Source organism: Anopheles coluzzii, chromosome 2 (assembly GCF_943734685.1).
Source record: "Anopheles coluzzii chromosome 2, AcolN3, whole genome shotgun sequence".
NCBI classification, from domain to species: Eukaryota; Metazoa; Arthropoda; class Insecta; order Diptera; family Culicidae; genus Anopheles; species Anopheles coluzzii.
The window spans coordinates 19,522,048-19,528,047 of NC_064670.1; the positions used below are offsets into that span (position 1 = coordinate 19,522,048).

At 48.3% G+C, this 6,000-nt stretch overlaps 1 protein-coding gene across 2 annotated transcripts in view; it reads right to left on the reverse strand.

Annotated features, from left to right (window-relative positions):
- LOC120948327 (hemicentin-1) overlaps nt 1-4,263 on the reverse strand; it is a 232,642-nt gene extending 228,379 nt beyond the window's left edge. The window contains exon 1 of one of the 2 annotated variants that reach the window (XM_049607978.1): nt 3,520-4,263. The gene's annotated coding sequence lies outside the window, so the exon portion shown is untranslated. The remainder of the gene's footprint in view (nt 1-3,519) is intronic. The other variant, XM_040364540.2, reaches the window with a different exon arrangement.
- Nucleotides 4,264-6,000: the final 1,737 nt, after the last annotated feature.

Consider the following 6,000-nt stretch of genomic DNA (forward strand, 5'->3'; position numbering starts at 1 on the left):
GAGAGACGAGCTCTCTGGACGAGCTCTTCGAGCAGTCTTTTGTGTGCTTCGCCCACAAAAAGGAAGAAAACTGTCCCGAATCGCTAACGAAACAGTATCAATTTTCATCAGCAATAATTTGCCACTGCTACTACTACTGCTGCTGCTGCTCCTGCTGGGAGCGAATGAGTGGTTTGCTTCAACCGTATCCCCTGGTCGTTTCGGTCATTCTAATGATCCGGGCTTCGGGCGACGAAAGAAGCATCACAAAAAGGCGCCAAACTTCAATCCAAAATCAAAACAAACGCAGATAATACTCAGCAACAAAAAAAAAAAACATAAAAGGAAGAAACGATCCGTCCGACGGCGATAGCGCGAACCGCGGGTCTGATAATCTGATAATTAATTGTCCTCCTTAATTGATCGCCCGGTTGATGGGTTAATGTGGCCCCGTGGCTCGATTGGATCCCCGTGGCAAGAAGGATTAACGCGCACTGTGGCGCCATCGCCATCATTAACCGGGGCGAAAGGGTGCCTTGGAAAATGGGGAATAAAACCTCCGGAAATCCTTAGCTTACGGTTCCTTGAATCAAGAATCGTAGACCGTAGATCTTGCACCGAGCAAACCCCTCCAATCGAATTCACACGCTGAACTATAAAACAAACTCTCTCGGTGCGATGACTGCCTTACCTTAAGGATGTGTGGCCGTGTGACAAAAGTGATCGACCCAGCACAGCGAAAGGTCCTTTTCAATGGTATGGTTCTACCCCAAAAGTGGTCTTCTTCTGATTGAAACCGTTTTTTCTTCTTCTTTTGCGTACACCGGCTAAAGATAACAATGCCCACAGAAACCCCACTTCCGACTCCAGCATCCGTGTGCTTTAGTACCACCCGACCCGGGGTAATAGAAAGAAACTTTCCCCCTTTTTTCGGCTAATTCACAGCACAGCATCTTCAACCCAATCACCCGAAAGAAACTTTGCCCGAAACGAACCGATCAGCATGAAATAAAAGTAAAAGCGTGCGATCCTTTCGCGCCGTTTCGCATGCTGATTGAAAAGTGGAAAAGCCCTTTTTTTGTTATTCTTCACATACACACCCACAGACGGACACAAACCCCGCTCGATGGGTTCTGCCGAGAGACAGACTTTAGCTTCATCGAAAAGCGGAAGCCACTTTTCCTGAACTAGGGACGACGGACGGTCAAAGTACGGGAACTTACGGGTACGATACAAACACAGAAACAGACAGATACTGAGAGCGAAAGAGAGAGAGAGAGAGAGAGAGAGAGAGAGAGAGAGAGAGAGAGAGAGAAAGCAAAAGAAAGGAAAGGTTTCCTTTTGCTGCCACTTAATGCGACATATCGGTTACGGGAGGTTCAGTTCTTATCGACACCGAACTCCGCCACCTGCTCCATCTCCACAAGTCCACAGTTTTCACTTGCTCTCGTCCACAATGACCGGACCTCCCCGCCGGAGTGGAACTTCCGGACGGTGTGGATGGTGGAAAATTGGCCCTAACGTGCAAGGTTGATTATCAAGCTGGAAATAAAGTTCTACCACCCGTGCGTGCTACGTCCGCCCGGTCCGGGACACACTCACACACACATAGACACAACATTATTCTAAGCATCGTCCCGGGATCAACGATTGCCGGACGCAACGTTCTGTCGTTTCGTGGGTCGTCGCCGTCGTCACCACGATCTAGAAACGAGCTTTTCCTTTCGCCTTTTTGCCAGCCTCCCACGGGTTTCCCTTCACAGTACAAGAGCGCAAAAAATAAAGGGCTTCCCTTCTGCTTAGCCTTTTGTTCCTCAAGGTACTCGGTACGGTGCGTTCTTTTTTTTTGCGCTGCCATTGTCCATCCCTTCACGGGTTCGATTTCGAATCGAAGCCGAGCAAAACCTTCGCTTGCACAAGGTAGCTCCGCATCGCACCGGCCTCCGGGTGCCGTAAGATCGAAAAGGTAAGCTACGGGGACGCAGCAGGGAACGGGAACGGGGCAAAATCTCCCAGAACCAGAACCCGGGTATCCCGAACCAGCCAGGGAGGATACTTTTGTCTCTATTGAATAAATTGTTAATCCTCCGCTTCCAAGGCAAGACCGTTCGAGACCGTTTCTCCCCCTATTTGCCACTCGTCGTCAGGCAGGGGCACTTTTTGAGCGGACGGGAAAACTTGCCCTGTTTTTCAGCTCCCCGGGTCGTGTGACTGATTTCAAAAGCGTAGATCCTTCATTCCTTTCCGGACAGACACTAAAAAGACGAACTCCACATCTGTGATGGATCTGGCCCTTCTTCCCAATGATGGTGGGTCGTGATGATGGGGCTTGGCGGTAAAGAGCGGTACAGAGAGGGTTTTTGTTACCTCACATTAGATGAATATTTTCTCATTTTACTCGTGATTGTTTTATAGTCCCCCCTGCCCCCAACCCAACACTCCCTGCCGCTCTCTCTCTCTCTTACACACACACTAACGCTTCGTTCGGGTGGCTCGAGCTATCGCAAACCAACCCGACCGATGTTATGAAATAGTTTACGGTCTCCGATTGAGGTTTTAAGTGGAAAATCGATCCCAAAAACCCAACTGGCAGCGTCGGGTTTTCGGTTGCTCTGTTTGCCACAGCTCCACCGCAGTCCCTTCTTCGTGTTGGCGGGAGGGAGGTGGTGCGCATCAGTCGTCAGTACGTTTACGGGGGTTACGGGCCTCAAGCCGAGCGCACCAACTGTTTACCAAACACAAGCGTGGGAGCCACAAAATAGCACTCGAGGCATTCTCACTCCAGCAACCGCTTTCACCACCGTGGCCGTGGCCATGTCGCGGTGTCTCAAAACGATCGGTGGTAAATTCTGTCACTGGAAAATGCCTGCACCACCACCACTAACACGGTGTTGTAGCGGGAAGGGTTGGGTTTGTCCCCAAAGCCAAGCAAACTGATACACAGCAGAAAGGAGCTGGTGTCCTTTGGTGCAAGAGGGAACCAACACCATTCTTGGTCGGGTGATTGTTCACCGGCACTTGCTCGCTTCCTGTTGGGTTTTTGGAGGGGGACGCCATGTGGTGGCTCTCGGTCCGTCACGGCCACACTGGGTCAGTGGTGGTTTCCGAGCCGAAACTAAACCCGTTTTGGCAAGTTTCCGAAACGATCTGGTGCCAGTGCGGAGCATAGCATAGGACGGATCGCAGCGAGCTTCAAACCAAACGAGCTTTTGAATCATTTGAGTCTTTACAGCAACGGAACCGTCTGCAAACTGACCTTAAAGCTGTGACGCTCTGGTATGTATCCTTTATCAATGTGTTCAAATGTGCAGAGGATTGTTATAATCGTTTTTAGTACAATTAATCACTGAAAAAGTATGGCATTATTGACACTAATATGTTTGGTTTAGTTTGATAACAACACTTTTCAACCAGTCGCTCACTTCCAGCACAACTATGCTCCCCGCGGTTTTACACAAAGAACCACAGATCTATCTTCAGTTTTCAGGCAGTCCTGAAGAACAACTTTTTGATGTTCAGATAAGAACTAAGTACACAAACCTTGTTCAGTGGTGATTAGTTTCGAACAGCCTTGTCGCTCAACAATAACACTCGCATTCTTTTATTATCCTGCTTTTTAACCACACTGTGTTACACATGCACACACGCAACATGAAGCACAAACCAGTGTTACGTACACCACATCAGAAAGCTTGGCACTGTGGCCCTGATCCATCGCCACCCATCGATCGGTTAGTATCACACCAGAATCAGATGATGCCAGACACCAGACACTAAAGCATCCGAACGCTTCACGCCGTCACTCACGGTGCTGCGGTGCAGCACAGGGATATAGGGTGCACGATGCATCGATCAATTTTGCTCCTTTCAATTGTTGGCCCTGTTTCGCGCAAAACAAACACCCTCACACACACACACACACACCCAAACACAACGCTTACCGGAAAAAAATGCCGATTGCCAATCAGTGGCAGTGGCAGCACCCACCGTACAATACCACCACACCGTGTGTTTTGGCTGTACCGCCTGTTTTTCAGCACACACTTCACTCTTTCACTAAAACCCCGCAATGACACAAGCAGATTTGGACAGAGCGAAACGCGCACAGTACGCCCCGGGATCGCTCGGTGGCGCGGGATGCTCGCGTAAGGAATGCAACGCAAATACTGAACCTTCATCAATTGTCGGGCTGCCGCCACCGTCAGGATTCGGTCCGAGGGAACAACAACAACAAATGTACACACATATTAGAGATATCAACAGCAGCAGCAGCAGCAGCAGCAAATCGACCCGACCCGAACCATCCCCTAACGTTGAGGAAAATCCGGAGAGTTTGTGGGACTCTCTCTCTCTCTCTTTCTGTGCTCACGCTCACGAATGAATGTGATTTTGTATCGCACCGAGAGAAGATGCTTAAAATCTCGAAAATAAACAAAGAGAATGAGAGAAATTTTGACAAATAAAAGTGTTTGCGAGAGAAGGAGAGAGAGAGTGGGCTTCGTTTGAGAGAATGTGGGTATCATTTTTCCGGACCACTTTTTCCCGACGCACTTTCCCAGCCGCTGCAGTGTACGCGTTGGCTGTTTTGTGTTCGGGTTCCGTTCGTGGGCCAGCTTTTCCTACGGCACGAACGCAAACGATAACAAAAACCCGGCCGAACAGCCGAACACAACAAGGGCCGAACGAGTGACAGTTGCTGGCCCTCCCTCCGTCACCACTGTTGATCCTTCCGTTTGCTGTCCGGGAGGGTGTAGGGTGGTTTTTCGAACTAGGAAACACGTGACTGGCCAACCGGGGCAGTTTCGGGTTTCGGTATTTCGGACTGACACGGTACTCCATGGAGCTGGCTGCTGTATGTTGCGCAACGTCGATTTTGAACCGTATTTGCCGTGTGACAGTTTCGAACATGTGAACAGGACAAATGGCCAGTTGTAAGGGGATGGGACAGTGCGGGCAATAATTGTAGGGATCTGTTTTATTTAAAGGTAGAGAAAAATGTTTCATAAAGTTTTAAAAAAAATCACTCTAGGTGATCTGAACATTACAACAAAAAGCATTCAAATTTTTTTTACGTAATCATTTTAATCAATAATCATCCACGAAAGATTGCGTGATATACTCTATGTATGTCAACAGACTATACATGTAATAATAAGTATTCCTTTACTCTTCAAAATGTACTCATAGACTCTATGTTTACCAGTAACAATAGGTCAAGTACAACGTTGATGCACAAGCGCTTAAAATTTGAAGTCATTGATTGCCTCTTTACGCCACTCGGATGGAACCGAACAGCCATGTGCGGTTGTTGCAACAATCGAAAGCTATCAACAGACAATGGAGTGAAACAGAAAATGCCTTTAATAAAGTAGTAACATAAAATAATACCAACAGCATTTTTGATCCAGCAAAAATAAAGCTTAAAGTTCAAGAACTATCAACGGCACTATCATGCTCCACTCACCGGTGGATCAAATGTCAAACCGCTTCACAACAATGGGCCGCAGTTGAAAGCATTTCCCTTTCACAAATCTGCACAGCTGCATCCTTTTTTTCTAGGACAACAGAGCACAATACCGCTGAAACAAAACGAAGCGAGAAAAAAAGGGTTTTGGACGGGATACAGTCAACAGGCCCGAAACTTACCGAAAGCCTGATTTCAGCGAAAGATTAACATCTTTACCAACCCACCAAGTGGTAGCAGCAGTAACGCACGCCGGTTCCACCATTGACATCGACCTCAAGCTTAACTCTTCCGGTGGACCGACGGACGGACATTGTGCTTTTTTTTTATCCTGTCTGTCACTCAAATCCTGTGCCAGTTGCTGCGAGAGAGGACGCGATCTTTGAACCTTTCTCTCGATCCCGCTCTCGCAATCACCCTCTGAATTACACCCTTTCGCGCTCGTTCGCTCATTCATCTTCCTCGCCGATGCGTTTGCCGTCCCTCTGCAACACGGTACGGACTGCACGGGAGGGACAAATTTATGACACTTATCTACAATCTCTAAACCACGGTAG